Genomic DNA, 17,352 nt, shown 5'->3' with positions numbered 1-17,352 from the left:
TTGGTGGAACCAAAGAGATGAAATTTACCGGAGGTTTGAGAGCCTGAAATGTGGCTGATCAATGGGTAGCATGGTCTTCCCCCACCTTGACGGAGGTGCGAGATGACCTGAAGAACGGCCATGTTTCAGCACTCTGCTGCTGGATCTAGTGTTGGTAAGACCTGTCTTAGGTGTGCTCCGTAAAGACAAAAGAGTGGAGACATGGTATGCATGTGAAATACTTAAGAGTAGCTTGGAATAATAATTTCTCTATTTCAGGAACTTTTGAGGGGAGAACTAAATATCAGGCAGGGAATATTAAGGGGATCGTAGTAATCTTCGGAAGTGACCAACGGTCACAATGAAACCACGTGTAGCAATAAGATGAAATACTTCCGAGTGCTTAATTTAAGCTGAATTACTAGCGTGTGTACTATAAGTTGGAAATATTTAAGAACTGGCGTGCGCAGGACTTGAAATTAGAGACGATTACTTCCACCTAGTGAGTCCATGGTATCAGTTGAGCACTCGCGTGTGTGACGAATATGTTCTTAATATTACTTTGCGTGTTATATTTCCGTGTGACGCTTGATTCAAACTATAATACTCTGAGAGAGAAGCAAGGTGAGTCAGCCGTCTATCCAGCAACGCCACTAGGCTTGCACTGCACAGGGAGACGTGCACATATCCTCCAGAGTTCGTAGTAGGAAAGAAAAGTTACGAAGTGGGGCAGAGTCGTGTGAAAATGGGATGAATACTAATTGAAGTGGGAAAGCTGAAAGTTATAATGTTGTGACTATTCCTTGTGTTGTATTCCATGTTGCAGTGTGGTGTATGTAATGTAATTTAAGTATGTGTGGTTTGCTTGGGAGAGTAGCAAGGTAGTTGCAGAGGTAGTGGGTTATGCATGTTCCTTTTGTACCGCTCGGTCTGGAAGAAAGTTTCGTGATGATGGTTGTGAGAGTCGAAGTGTGAGATATAGCAAAAGATCCACCATCCTATCCAGAAAGTGCACTGTAGCGTTAAATAATTACGAGACCATAAGGTAGAGAATCACGAATGTAAAGCCATGCCCACTGGGCGGAATTTCTCATGTGTTATTGTTGTAGGTTATAGAGTTTGTGTGTTTAGGTTATAGAATTTATCGGAATAAATAAGATAGTGAAAATACAAAGATTGGTGGCCTTTTCCTTCGAATTGTATGTTGTCATGATATCCAGAATTTATAATGTGTGCCTCATTCATATTCAGTGCGATGGCCACGTGTTGATCAAAGCCGTTAAATAAGAAAGAAAATGTGGTATTACCAGTGCGTAGTGAACAGTCAGAGTTCTGTAAATTACTAATAGTCAGATGTGCGTTTCCGTTGCGTAATATTCCAACAGGAGAATAACTTGTAACTTAATTGTGAGAACGAGAGTTCATGTTACTCGATAAATAAGAATGAGTCCACTCGCTTGGCAGACCACTCATCTTGCTGGCCTGACTGCTTGATGCCACAGTATGAGCAAGGCATATGGGTGCCCCTCAAAACTATGTGACCACAGATAATTAAATACCGGTGGCACTCAGAAGCCTCCAGGGAGGTCTGTCTGCCCTCGTTCACTTAGGCGAGACGGGTAGTGAGCCCAACTATACTTGATCCGTCGGAATCCAACCAGGGGAGATCCACGGACCGACCGAAAAAACAACTAGCTTACTACGAATCGCTAAGTGAGAACTCAAACACAAGACTTCAAAATAAATCACTACTCAACGTTTGCGTCCTGGTCGGTGAGCCCACGAAGATCGTAGCGATCAGACAGCTCCACACACGCTGCGACACTGCGCAGGGACCCAGCCGACTCCACCGCGCGGAGACGTCTTCCCTGGTCCGCAGGAACTGGCCGACTTCCTGCAGGTCCGTCCGCGACTGCTGCTCCGTCGCGACTGCACTGCTGGTGCGTCTCTCACTCACTTCCAGACACACGACGGCTCAAATCCTGGGTCGGACCCAACCGTGCAAAGGAAACAGGCTCACTGGCTGAACTACATCCCGCACCAGGAAAGGACCAACCCAAGTTCTACAAGAGGGTAATTGAAGGGGCCCCGAAGCGCTCGGAGAACAAGTTACACGTCGCAAGTGAGACTAAAGCATTCATATTTCTTTAAATACTACACTAATATGTAATAAGAAATGGGGGTTCCTATTTTATAAAGCGCAGTTTATATCCGTTTGACCTATGGCAGCACCATCTAGCGGGCCAACCGTAGCGCCATCTGGTGTCCCCCTTCAAGCTAGACAAGTTTCGTTCTTTGTAGTTTTTTCGTTTGACGCTTATTTCGTGAGATATTTGGCCGGGTCACGATCAATGGACCACCCTGTATGTATTCTGCCATGTTGTTCTGACACTCACGGGCGCGTGGGTGAGGCTCGAACTAGGTCAGAGGGGTAGGATAGAAGTCAAATGACGACAGATGATCCGATGTAGCCTCCGTCATGACTACCCTGTTGTATATCTACCTAGCAAACACATTTTCAAACGTCTGTAGCACGGAATCAGACATAGGTTTCTGTTCAAAATATTATGTACTCACTCGCTCTAGAAGTTTGTAACGGGAATTTCCGAATATCCCGTTTGGATGGAGCCCTCGCCGCTCCAGTCTTACTCGTACTTGTCCGATTTCAATGATGTACTTTAACTTGCCTTACATGATGGTTACTTATCACATTAAACCATTGAGTAAAAGGTATTCAGCCCTTCTTTCATTTGCGCTGCCTTGGTTCCATTTGGAAAATCTGGCTGATAATCGTAGGAGACTGCGAAGTGCAGCGCTCCCACCTCTCCCCGCCCGCAGTGTTTACGTGTGGACAGTCGGAAGTGCGCCCCCTCCCACAGTCCGTCCATTCCACACTCAGCCGGGCCCCTCAGCCACCCTCGCAAACTCCCCTGCTTGGCTCGTGTCCGGTCACAGCGCGCTGCTAATTGCGGCAGCTTCGGCGCAGCTGTTGCCCGCCCTCGGTCAGAAGGGTTGAAGGGACGCCCGCGCGGGCTGCACGCTGGGATTGGCGTCAGCCCTGCGACGCGCGATTGGCCGCGCTCGCGGCGCGTCAGCCCTGCAGGGCGCCACGCCTGCGGCCCTTGTGTGCGAAGGGGGAATCCCTTGCGCGTGGCCGCACACGGCTGGACGGCGGACGGGCTGGTCGGATTAAGGCGCTCAAGCCCTGTCCAAGAAGCAACGAAACTTTGTGTTTGGCTTGCGGAAACTGTATTCCTACTTGTTGCTTCCATAGCGTTGGACATTGTGGGCTTTAGCTTTGAGATACTTTGCTATGAAAACCAGCTGCTATTGCGTACAGTGCGATACCCGAGTTGCAGGTCATGTGTTATATTGATTCCAAGATAGCACGAATCCACTTCTCCTACTGTGTAGTCAACACGGCCAATTTGGTAGTACACAAATTTAAATACACTACTGGCCATTAAAATTGTTACACCAAGAAGAAACGCAGATGATAAACGGGTATTGACTGGACAAATACACTCCTGGAAATGGAAAAAAGAACACATTGACAACGGTGTGTCAGACCCATCATACTTGCTCCGGACACTGCGAGAGGGCTGTACAAGCAAGGATCACACGCACGGCACAACGGACACACCAGGAACCGCGGTGTTGGCCGTCGAATGGCGCTAGCTGCGCAGCATTTGTGCACCGCCGCCGTCAGTGTCAGCCAGTTTGCCGTGGCTTACGGAGCTCCATCGCAGTCTTTAACACTGGTAGCATGCCGCGACAGCGTGGACATGAACCGTATGTGCAGTTAACGGACTCTGAGCGAGGGCGTATAGTGTGCATGCGGGAGGCCGGGTGGACGTACCGCCGAATTGTTCAACATGTGGAGCGTGAGGTCTCCACAGTACATCGATGTTGTCGCCAGTGATCGGCGGAAGGTGCACGTGCCCGTCGACCTGGGACCGGATCGCAGCGACGCACGGATGCACGCCAAGACCGTAGGATCCTACGCAGTGCCGTAGGGGACCGCACCGCCACTTCCCAGCAAATTAGGGACACTGTTGCTCCTGGGGTATCGGCGAGGACCATTCGCAACCGTCTCCATGAAGCTGGGCTACGGTCCCGCACATCGCTAGGCCGTCTTCCGCTCACGCCCCAACATCGTGCAGCCCGCCTCCATTGGTGTCGCGACAGGCGTGAATGGAGGGACGAATGGAGACGTGTCGTCTTCAGCGATGATAGTCGCTCCTGCGTTGGTGCCAATGATGGTCGTATGCGTGTTTGGCGCCGTGCAGGTGAGCTCCACAATCAGGACTGCATACGACAGAGGCACACAGGGCCAACACCTGGCATCATGGTGTGGGGGGCGATCTCCTACACTGGCCGTACACCTTTGGTGATCGTCGAGGGGACACTGAATAGTACACGGTACATCCAAACCGTCATCGAACCCATCGTTCTACCATTCCTAGACCGGCAAGGGAACTTGCTGTTCCAACAGGACAATGCACGTCCGCATGTATCCCGTGCCACCCAACGTGCTCTAAAAGGTGTAAGCCAACTACCCTGGCCAGCAAGATCTCCGGATCTGTCCCCCATTGAGCATGTTTGGGACTGGATGAAGCGTCGTCTCACGCGGTCTGCACGTCCAGCACGAACGCTGGTCCAACTGAGGCGCCAGGTGGAAATGGCATGGCAAGCCGTTCCTCAGGACTACATCCAGCATCTCTACGATCGTCTCCATGGGAGAATAGCAGCCTGCATTGCTGCGAAAGGTGGATATACACTGTACTAGTGCCAACATTGTGCATGCTCTGTTGCCTGTGTCTATGTGCCTGTGGTTCTGTCAGTGTGATCATGTGATTTATGTGACTCCAGGAATGTGTCAATAAAGTTTCCCCTTCCTGGGACAATGAATTCACGGTGTTCTTATTTCAATTTCCAGGAGTGTATATTATACTCAAACTGACATGTGATTACATTTTCACGCAATTTGGGTGCATAGATACTGAGAAATCAGTACCCACAACAACCACCTCTGGCCGTAATAAAGGCATTGATACGCCTGGGCATGGAGTCAAACAGAGCTTCCATGGCGTGTACAGCTGCAACTGCCCCTGCAGCTTCAACACGATACCACAGTTCATCAAGAGTATTGACTGGCGTATTGTGACGAGCCAGTTGCTCGGCTACCATTGACCAGACAGTTTCAGTTGGTGATAGATCTGGAGAATGTGCTGGCCAGGGCAGCAGTCGAACATTTTCTGTATCCAGAAAGGCCCGTACAGGTCCTGCAACATGCAGTCGTGCATTATCCTGCTGAAATGTAGGGTTTCGCAGGGATGGAATGAAGGGTAGAGCCACGGGTCGTAACACATCTGAAATCTAACGTCCACTGTTCAAAGTGCTGTCAGTGCGAACAACAGGTGACCGAGACGTGTAACCAATGGCACCCCATACCATCACGCCGGTTGATACGTCAGTATAACACACGCTTCCAATGTGCGTTCACCGCAACGCCACCAAACACGGATGCGACAATCATGATGCTGTAAACAGAACCTGGATTCACATTCATGCCCAAGGCACGATTTGAACTTGCGACCGTAGCGGTCGTGCGCTTCCAGACTGTAGCGCGTAGAACCGCTCGGCCACCTACGCCGCCTGAGTAGTCTCACTTTGCATGAAAATGTATAAACAACGATGCTTACAGCTCCGTGCAGTGCAACGTTCATATGGACAGAGACTGTTACAATAGATCACAAACACAAGATATGAAATGATCACACCTTATATGAAACTAACGAAATCGGCAATACGTCGCAATCGCTAAATATGTATGGAAATTGTCTATACATACTACATTCCTTGCCCCTCCTCTCTCTGACCATTTTATCATCCCCCCCTCTCTCCGACCATGTTATCACCCCCCCCCCCCCCTCTCTCCGTACATCCCCTCCAGCAATAACCCTCCGAGCATAACCTCCTCCGCCCCCTCTCCATGACCATTTCCTCATAAAAGTTAAGTAGAGTATCGGGTAAAAAGCTGAAGTAAAGCGGTCAAGAACTTTTTGAGATTTATTGTAACTACGCTTTCCCTTTATGTATTACGTATATGAGTATGTATAATATATATTAAGAAAATATATAGCCTTTGCCCGTCTGACCGTTCATTACAGTGTCATGCAAGAGTCGGTCAAGAAATTTTCGATACCAACTTTTCCCCTGTGTGCATTAATTTTTAATTTATATTTCCAAGACTGCAACCACAGTTCGCCACGAGTCACGGGCTTGAACCAGACTGACTCGCGGGACCGCAACTGCAGCGGGTCTTTCCGACCGCTTTACAGAACTAAGTTTGTGGAAATCGATAGCTTAGTACAGAATGTATCTTTGCAGTGAACCAGAGTCTCAACGCCGCGCGAAATCATTTATTAGTGAAAGTTGCAAACGTGACAGACAACTTTTAACATGTAGCGGTATTACCTCACGCCTGCTTGGAAAGTTATATCTTCAAATGGTTTGCCCTTTGGAATTAAATCAGGATTGTGAAGGTGGGGAATACAGCCCCAAACTTCGAAAGAACAGATCTTCCGTTAATTCTCTATACTGATGGTTGCCTAATTTGATACAGATTTGTCCACGCACAGCCGATCGATTACTTTCAACTTAACCTAGGCCTCGGGCTACGCTACGGAGCAGTCTGTTAGCACTACCATTTTTCCCAAAAAATGACATAAACTCAAAAAATACTGCCAATTTTGTCGTTTCTGTTTGTGCATGAGTGATCTCTCACGCCACATAAGTATTACGTTGGAGCTTAAAGCCGATGCCCGGTATCGGTAGGTTCAATTGATCCTAATTGAAAAACGGCACTGCTGATTTCATTTCCTCGTCCTTGGCATACCCGAGCTTGGCTTCTGTCTTGAGTGATAGGATGTGAGACCTCTAATTTGGTCTTTCTCACAGGGACAGGATTCTAGTGCGTTAACCAGTGCAACGCGTATCTCAGTGTAGTGTCGGAACACATTTGGCTGTGCCTTACACGTTTGCACGGCATGTCATCGGCGACCTCACAGGTGGTAGCAGCCGAGCACGAGATACAGTACTCCCCTCCCCTGCCCTTCCCGTTAGGCTTCGCTGACGGCCATAAACTCTCCCGCCGCCGGCGCCCCATAACAGGGCGTGTATAACACGGCCGGGTCAGAGCTGAGCTGCCAGATAGGGCGTATCGAGGCGCGCATCACCGCATTAGCGGCTGCCTCCTCCGGGGCAGGCGGAGCTCTTGCGGTGTCTGCAAGCCGGGTGCCTCCGGGGCTAGGCGCTATCTGCTCCTTGAAATACCGCCGCGGTACTGGGGAAAGAACTGCCGAGGCGGGTGTGCTCGCTTTCGAGCCGACGGTAACGTAGAGAGCACCAGGACAGTTCTACAACACGCTTACCGTTCAGGTCTATCCTTCATATCGCCCGGACCAGGGGATTCTTCGTTAACAGCGATAACTGAAAATAGTAGGCGGAAGTGCGAGCCTCCTGTAGAAGCAATAGTAACATGCACAGACCTCCCACGTTCTGGGATGTAGTGTGAACGCCCAACAGGTTGTCACCTATTCTTGATTTTACCATCATTTGACGGGTATTCACGGACGCTCACAGCATCAGCAAATGAAGAGCCGTCCATATTGGCCATTTGCGATATATTTGTCCCAGGCGCCATTTGTGAGAGTCGCTTATGTCAGTTGATTTCCCAATTTTTTGTCCGTATCGTCTCTAGATTGGTTCCCCGTTTATCTTTGGTCCGCTTATATACACTGTCTGTAAAAAGAGAGAGAGAGAGAGAGAGAGAGAGAGAGAGAGAGAGAGAGAGAGGAGCCTCTTCAATGACAAACTCATTTTATTGACGACTGAGTTAATCACTGTACGAGTATATGTTAACACACATGTCACACTAAACAGTGGCCAAGCAGTCGCATCAATACCCACTGTATCCCTCTCTAGCGGGAACTCAGGAGTATATTCTCGAGTCAAACTGTAAGTAGGCTGTTTAGGTTTTTATGTTGGTAACGCCATGTAGCGCTCTGTATGAAAATCACTGGCTGTGCTGTGTGCAGTCTGTGGCTGGGTGGCATTGTTGGAATAGTCGCTATTGTAGTGTTGGGCAGTTGGATGTGAACAGCGCATAGCGTTGCGCAGTTGGAGGTGAGCCGCCAGCAGTGGTGGATGTGGGAAGAGAGATGGCGGAGCTTTGAGAGCGGATGATCTGGACATGTGTCCATCAGAGACAGTAAATTTGTAAGACTGGATGTCATGACTTTTGAAAACAATTAAGGTAAGTTTTGCTAACTATGCCTATCAGTAGTTAGCGCCTTCAGTAGTTTGAATCTTTTATTTAGCTGGCAGTAGTGGCGCTCGCTGTATTGCAGTAGTTCGAGTAATGAAGATTTTTGTGAGGTAAGTGATTCATGAAAGGTATAGGTTATTGTTAGTCAGGGCCATTCTTTTGTAGAGATTATTAAAAGTCAGATTGCGTTGCCCTAAAAATACCGTGTGTCAGTTTAAGCACAGTTATTCATAGTTTTTCTAAGGGGACGTTTCAAAACCACTATGAAGGTGCTGAGTGGCATCCGGCAATGGGGTGTGTAAGCGTTTTGCACCTTTTATTGTAATCCAGCAATGGTTCAAAAAATGGTTCAAATGGCTCTGGGCACTATGGGACTCAACTGCTGCGGTCATCAGTCCCCTAGAACTTAGAACTACTTAAACCTGACTAACCTAAGGACATCACACACATCCATGCTCGAGGCAGGATTCGAACCTGCGACCGTAGCAGTCGCACGGTTCCGGACTGCGCGCCTAGAACCGCGAGACCACGGCGGCCGGCTAGCAATGGTTCTTCCAGGCTCTGGAAAAGGAGTAAGTTCCCGTTCAACATGTCCCATACGTGTACTATTGGCGACAGATCAAACAGTCTTGCTGGCTAGGGCAGTGGTTGTACACTGCGAAGAGCAGGATGCTTAACAGGAGCTCTATGAATACGTGTTTTGTCGTGCAAAGTCTCATGGCCTTCCCGTCGAAGAAATGGAAACAAACAACCTGTGAAATGTAGGGGGTACTGGGACTCTGCAGAAGCGACAAGTGTGGCAGTGAGTTTTTAACTTGTGCCATCGTATGTCATGAAGCCTGCGATCAGACTTGTTTGTCGTGCGTGAATTCTTCCTGGAATAGGCCGCTCGTCAGGTCCGTTTCATGCCCATGTACGTCCACTACTCTCATTCAGACAGAACCTACTCTGATCACTGAAAACAACACTCTCAGGTCGATATTTTCTCGATTCCAAAGTAACCCTACTTTGAGACGTCTTAATACTAGTGGTAGTCTGGCCAGAGCCACAGGTGGTGTTAACACTGCTACAAGCAGATGGTTCCGAATGGTCCCTGATTACACACAACGAGTAACAAGTGCCCGTATTTCGTCACTGGATGATGATCGGTCGGACGCCGTATAACGCACGTGTACTGCCCGCTATATAAACAGGTTTTTGTGACATGTGGACCTAACGTTCCATAATTAATTGGATCCGAAGATCACTGCCCACCGCCAGAATATAGATAGTTTCAACTTGATCGTTACCGTGCGACTATTCACTGTGTACAACCATAGAAATGACGGAAAAGGTAATAGTTGTGACTGTAGTAATCTGTAGCCTGCCGGGGTGGCCGAGCGGTTCTAGGCGCTACAGTCTGGAACCGCGCGACCGCTACGGTCGTAGGTTCGCCTCCCGCCTCGGGTATGGGTGTGTCTGACGTCCTTAGGTTGGTTTGGTTTAAGTAGTTCTAGGGGACTGATGACCTCAGATGTTTAGTCCCATAGTGCTTAGAGCCATTTGAAGCATTTTTTGTAGTAACCTGTAATTTTGTACACCAAAATTGTTTGAATAAGTTTAGGTTCTAGAATAGAAATGGCCACCATCTGCAAAACGAGCAAAAGTTAAATTTGCTAAGTGACTGTAATGACTTTAAAATCACTCAGATACTAGGCAAAAGCGATAATGCTGCAACCGAAAAAAAGCATTTGCGCGACCTAAAATGTAGCAAAGACATGTAACTTGCACACGGAAGACGTTAATTTGGAACACAATGATATTAATTCTAATTATGACAACCAATAATATGCAGCACTTCATATATACTGAACTGTATTATGTGACTCACGGTAACGATGTCTATTTGGGCGTGTGCCTAATTGTGACCAAATATACTGTTCTGTATTGACTGCTTTTCAAATGATGCCCAAAAAGCTTTCATTTGTGGCAGCAACTATTTTCCAGTACTGACGTTGCGTAAAAATATGCACAAATATCATTTGCGGAACACAACATAAAATCATAAAATTACTTCAACTACAAGGGAGCCCACATACTTTCGTCTTAAAAATATAAATTGCATTTAAACCACTTTCGGTTTGATTTGACCATCAGCGGTAGTAGTGCAGCACCATACGAACAACCATGGTTACTATTGCTCTTTACTAAAACAATTACTTGATTGAAAATCAGTTGTAAATTTAACTGTTTCTGTTAGATATTTATTTCATTCCTAACTTTGTCGGAAGTTGTGGTGAGGAGCTTACTGATAGTTCACGACTTGGGTCACTCGCAAACTTCATGCTTTGACTAAACACACGTGCGAACAACTGTTCCAATGAAGTTACTATTACGCTGGCATTCCTACTACACAGTTACAGAAATACTGGCTGGATTTTATTTTGCTATGAGTCGCTTGTGGTGCGATGTAATGCTAGTTCGAAATTCGTTATTGTCAGTAGGCTCTTCCCGATTAGCGAACGACTTGAATAAAATTTGGACCACACAACATACTTCATTATTTCCAAAATCATCTTGCGAGGATGTGCTTTGCCCATACACGTTCCGGTTCTCCCATGTTTTGTCTTGCTACACGTTGTAATACCATTTCCACCACAATCTCCCTCTGGCATTATCCAGCACACACGCCACTGACGCTTCGCAGATGCTCTCCCTGTCCGCACTTCCAGGACTGTGCGCTATCGCGCCAACGATGTTATTGTTACATGAAAGATATCCTTTGTGTTTCATAGAATGTAATTTACCTGGCATTGCCAAAGTTCTTAGCGCTCGTAGCTACAAAAATGGTTTTACAGTCATTAAATCAAGTAGTTGAGAAATGCGTGAGGGATTGGGTTCTAGTGGTACACCGCTGCTTGCATGATGTTTCGATCTTGATGTGCCGGCCGCGGCCAAGCGGTTCTAAGTGCTACAGTCTGCAACCGTGCGACCGCTACGGTTGCAGGATCGAATCCTGCGTCGGGCATGGATGTAGCTTGGTTAGGTTTAAGTAGTTCTAAGTTCCAGGGGACTGATTACCTCAGATGTCCATAGTGCTCAGAGCCATTTGAACCATTTGATCTTGATGTTCCTGTATACTATACGGACGTCCAGAATCTGGTCTGCGGGTATGAAAATGTTATGCAGACCACTGTTAAAAGCACCTATACAGTGTGTCCAACATTTACAACAGTACAGCTCCCCACTGGCCCACAACGCGACCTCGTTCAAATGGATGAAGTTATTCAACATGAACACGAACTCTTCGGTGGGGCTTGGTTGTACCCTGCCTGCCGACACAGAACACAATCCCTAAGGATGTTGAATTTTTTTTCTCGGCAGTGTACTTTCTTTTTTGTGCCACATGCTCGCAGTCTCAGCCAGCTACATTCACTCTGTTGTTACAAGGTTTCCGTACGTCACAGTGTGTGTCGTCCCACAAGGAAAATGGTTCAAATGGCTCTGAGCACTAAGGGACTAAACATCTGAGGTCATCAGTCCCCTAGAACTTAGAACTACTTAAACCTAACTAACCTAAGGACATCACACACACCCATGCCCGAGACAGGATTCGAACCTGCGACCGTAGCGGTCGCGCGGTTCCAGACTGTAGCGCCTAGAACTGCTCGGCCACCCCGGCCGGCCACAAGGAAACATATTCTGTTAGTGATACGCTATACATCGGAGTAGCGTACATCGAGCTCTATATTGGGAACATTACGAGCGATAGTCATGACGTTGTAACTGTCACGTCTTTGAAATAAAGTTAGGGAATAGATATTTGGTTTACAGGTACATGTCTGCAGTACTGACCGACAACTAAAATCCCCGCGACACAGTATAGTAGAAAGCCGCTAGAGGAGGCAAAACGAAATGGAACATCCCACCTTCACCTTACCAATGGGCTACCTAGTAAAGCAGTTTTTTATAGCTTTACCTTTAACTACATAAATCACACCTAATTGTCATAGGCAATCAGTAAAATATAGATGATTAGGTCCATCAGTTGCAGGAATTAATTAAACTACCTAGTAACAGTTCTGATTTAGAAAAAAAGGGAAAAGTGAGAGTAGTAATTTTGTTCTATATACTGGGTGATCAAAAAGTCAGTATAAATTTGAAAACTGAATAAACCACGTAATAATGTAGATAGAGGGGTACAAATTGACACACATACTTGGAATGACATGGGGTTTTATTAGAACCGAAAAAATACAAAAGTTAAAAAAATGTCCGACAGAAGGCGCTTCATCTGATCAGAATAGCAATAATTAGCATAACAAAGTAAGACAAAGCAAAGATGATGTTCTTTAAAGGAAATGCTCAATATGTCCACCATCATTCCTCAACAATAGCTGTAGTGGAGGAATAATGTTGTGAACAGTACTGTAAAGCATGTCCGGAGTTATGGTGAGGCATTTGCGTCGGATGTTGTCTTTCAGCATCCCTAGAGATGTCGGTCGATCACGTTACACTTGCGACGTCAGGTGACCCCAAAGCCAATAATCGCACGGACAGAAGTCTTAGCCGACCGCGGTAGTCTCGCGGTTCTAGGCGCGCTGTCCGGAACGGTGCGACTGCTACGGTCGCAGGTTTGAATCCTGCCTCGGGCATGGATGTGTGTGATGTCCTTAGGTTAGTTACGTTTAAGTAGTTCTAAGTTCTAGGGGACTTATAACCATAGCAGTTGAGTCCCATAGTGCTCAGAGCCATTTGAACCATTTTTGAACTGAGGTCTTAGGACCTGGGAGGCCAAGCATGACGAAAGTGGCGGCTGAGCACACAATCATCACCAAACGACGCGCGCAGGAGATCTTTCACGCGTCTAGCAATCCTTTTTTTTTTGTTCTAATAAAACCCCATGTCATTCCAAGCATGTGTGTCAATTTTTACCTTTCTATCTACATTATTCCGTGGTTTATTCAGTTTTCGAATTTATACTGACTTTTTGATCACCCGGTATTTTGACGAGTGAGTTTTCAAGTATTAAATTCAATACATATCATAAAAATTATGATTATCCTCAGTTTCGTCTTTACCACAGGACCTATTTCAACCAAACTTGATACACAAATCACTTACTGCGTGGAAATCAATAGTCTGGGGATAAGAAGCACCTACCTATCAAAGGGGTGGATGTGGGGGAGGGGGGGGGGGGGGACAGTGCATCCCACGACGCGCCAACACCTGTACTTCGTTATCCAGTGTGTGACAATGATAGTACTTGGTGACTTGCAGCAAGCTTCACACAGTTTCAAATCTTTATGAAACGTTTTCTCACTGACAACCCCCACAAAACGAAGGTAAGAAACAAGTTTATCGCTTACTACATTTTCGCTGTTTGTGCAGTGAAACTGCCGCATGAAGCACGACTATTTACTAGCGACTGTATTTGTGACACACGTTTCGGACAGTATTCACGTATACCACTGAATTTGCCAACAACATTACATCATTGTACGACAGTTAGTCGAGAATACATGACGCCATAGACTCTGAGATAAGTGAAAAACATTCGCTTCATGCATGACATTTTAATTTATTACTGCTTATCACTACCTTCACAACACATTTCGCAAGGAGTAGCAACATATACCTCTGGATGTACCTGCAAAATTATGTGATTGTACAGCACACAGTTCTGGATATACAACGTCATAAAGATTGAGCTACGAGAAAATGAAATTGCAGGGTGAAATTCGATAGAGGTACAGGTGAAATATTTGTACAAACTTGAGTGAAGCATGTTACATATTTGCGAAATGTATATGACACGTGCGTACGCGGGGAAAGCTGCAGTTATATACGTTCTGCAAAGAAATGCTGTGTCCTATTTATCTCAGCGTGATAACGTGGAGAAAGAAGAGGGGAAGAGGAGTTGGATAAACAGCGAGAGGGGAGTAGGAGATGGACAAAGAGGATGGGAGAAATTGGCAGAGAGTGGGGAAAATAGGAGGTGTACAGAGACAGGGGGGGTAGAAAAGGCAGACAGAGGGGGAGGAGGAGATGAACAGACAGGAGTGCAGGAGCAGATTGACAGTGAGACGGAGGAGATCACAGAGAGAGGGGATTGAGGAGGTAGGCACAGGGGGGGAGGGGAGGAAAGGGCCTAACATAAGATTAAAATGAGTTCATAAAAGGGCAGCACTGGGTTTCAGCTAGTATGTGACATAAATGGCCATTTATTGGGACTTGAATGACTTAAATATTTTACACCACAAAGCGACTATAAAACTTAGTATATGACAAAGTTCAACTTCATAGAAGACGTCTTAACAGACGGCAGACAGACAGACAACAAATGTAATATATTTTGAAATTCCAAACTCATTCATAAAAACCTATGAAGTATTCCCTACGATCATGAAATTTTGCAAGAAGCAAGGTTTCGCAATAAAAATAAAAAAGAGAAAATTCGAAAATTTTTAATATTCAATTATATCACTTAAGATGGTGTTAAGTCATTAGACCAGATGGGTAGATCACATAACTAATGAGGAGGTATTGAATAGGATTGGGGAGACGTTTGTGGCACAACTTGACTAGAAGAAGGGATCGGTTGGTAGGACTAGTTCTGAGGCATCAAGGGATCACCAGTGTAGTATTGAAGGGCAGCGTGGAGGGTAAAAATCGTAGGGGGAGACCAAGAGATCAATACAGTAAACAGATTCAGAAAGATGTAGGTTGCAGCAGGTACTGGGAGAGAAATCAGCTTGCACAGGATAGAGTAGTGTGGAGAGGTGCATCAAACCAGTCTCTGGACTGTAGACCACAATAACAACAAAGTCATCAATTACCAGCGGCTATGTCTGTACATGATTTTATCGTTCCTACCCGTCAACTGAGACAGCTGTTTTTCTAGCTGCTACGAGGAGGACAACACTGGTCAAAATTACAATGTCCCTCAGTGATGACTCGTAATTGTCGAAGACTATTGACGAATCTTTCAACATCCTTTGCATTTTATGTCACCTTATACAACGTTGGCATATCGTATTGATGTAATGGCTTAATGTAATCCAGACAATGCGATCCATTCGAGGATTTTCAGCTACAAATGGACTCTAGAGTTTTTAGAAGGTTTTAGCACAAAATTTAAGAAAAAAGATTTTAACTACTTATAGACAACACCTAACACCTTTTATATTTATTTTATTATAATAATCTGTCATTTTTATACTAGCTGTGTCTCAATGTGCTTAAATGAAAAAGAAAGAAAAGAAAAATTACACGTTTCTGTTATGTATGGGAATTGGATATACGTCCTAATCTCCTGTCTCCCATGTTTCTTCTATCGCCCCTCAACCCTTTCTTTGTTCATCTCCCCCTTCCCCTCTCTCTGCATTACCTTCTCCCCCTCTCTCTGTCCATCTTCTCTTCCCCTCTTTCTCCATCTCCTCCTACCCTTCTCTGTCCTCCTCTCAGTCTATCTCCGACTCTCTGTCCATCTTCTGCTTCCCCCCATCTCTCTCAGTATCGTCATACCTGTCCTCTATGTCCACTTCATCTTTCCTCCCACCTTTCTGTCCGTCCCCTATTCCCCCCCCCCCTCTCTGGCTTTGACTCTTCTTTACTATTACTGCAAATTTAGATTCAGTAGTAGCATCTAATCATCAACAAACAAGCCATAAATAAAACTTCCCTGATTGCTAACAACATCTCTAAACGTTTATTACAGCAACGTGTAAAAAATTTAAGTAAATCGGAATGGTATATTATGTAATTTATGGTAACAATATTTTCATATATTCCAACGCTGTGTGAAAGTTTCAAAACAATCGGACAACAACTTTCGGAGATACACAATTTTGAACAAACGCTCACTTAAATTTTATTAATATAGATTTTAGCCCTAATATTGGCTATTAACCGCTGAGGCGTGTACTCTCCGGGGTAAATTGTAAGCCATTTTGGAGAATGACCGCCCAAACATCGGCCTCAAAGATTGATCGCAAATGGGTTCACGGGCCACGTGTTCGATGCCGACATGTGATACCATATAACGACCGCCATTAATGTGGAGATGTTTTCAAATGATACTGTTGCCAAACACGATTGATGGTGTGTTGTATCAGCTTCCTGTATATTCAGGTCATGTGGTCTGTAGTTCACGGAAAGATTCTCACGTTCATATGTCTTATTTGCGTATAGCTCACCGGTAAGAGATAACTGAAGGCTGTGAGGAGACTCATTTCATTTCATGTAGACTTCGCCATACCAAGAAGGCTACTACATACCTGAACGATGCCTATTGGCAAATGGAGTGAATCGCTTAGGGTGCTGTTGGACTTATTGGTACCATACCCCTTCCCCGTACTTGGAGTATATAATAGCAGTGACGAAGCATCATCCTGCTCACTGTAATCTGTGGTGTGCGATGAAGTTGGTTGGTTGATTTGGGGGAGGAGACCAAACTGTGAGGTCATCGGTCTCATTGCATTAGGGAAGGATGGGGAATGAAGTCGGCAGCTCCCTTTCAAAGGAAGCATCCATGCATTTGCCTGAATTTATTTAGGGAAATCGTGGAGAACCTAAATCAGGATGCCCTGACGTCGGTTTGAACCGTCGTCCTCCCGAATGCGAGTCCAATGTGTTAACCACTGTGTGTGTACGGCGAGGGGAAGTACAAGTGTGGGGAGTGGCTTCTGCATACCTTAGCAAGGAGATAGCCCCACATGATGTAACTCGTGGTGGTGGGCTAAAAGCGCAGTTTCTCCCTTGCACGGGATATGCACGATCTGACAGCAATAAACACTGTGATACCTAGCGTCTTGTCAGAATCTTTCAACACGGTGCACTCAACGGCCAGTGTTATTCTAACAGTGTACCCCATCCCAAAGAGCGTCTTCTCAGGGGTGCATTCGGTCCTTATTTTATTTTTATGGATGACAGTGCCCGATGTCATCGAACAGAGCATGCGGAGAAGCTCTTCGACGTGAAGATATTCGGCCTTTCCGCTGCCCCGAGAACGTATAGAATGTTTTGGGGAGATTGCGAAACCGTTCACGTGCTCCAGCGGC

Source organism: Schistocerca gregaria, chromosome 10, assembly GCF_023897955.1.
Source record: "Schistocerca gregaria isolate iqSchGreg1 chromosome 10, iqSchGreg1.2, whole genome shotgun sequence".
Taxonomy (NCBI): Eukaryota; Metazoa; Arthropoda; class Insecta; order Orthoptera; family Acrididae; genus Schistocerca; species Schistocerca gregaria.
The sequence above is the reverse complement of the archived record's forward strand: the minus strand, read 5'-3'. Positions refer to the sequence as shown.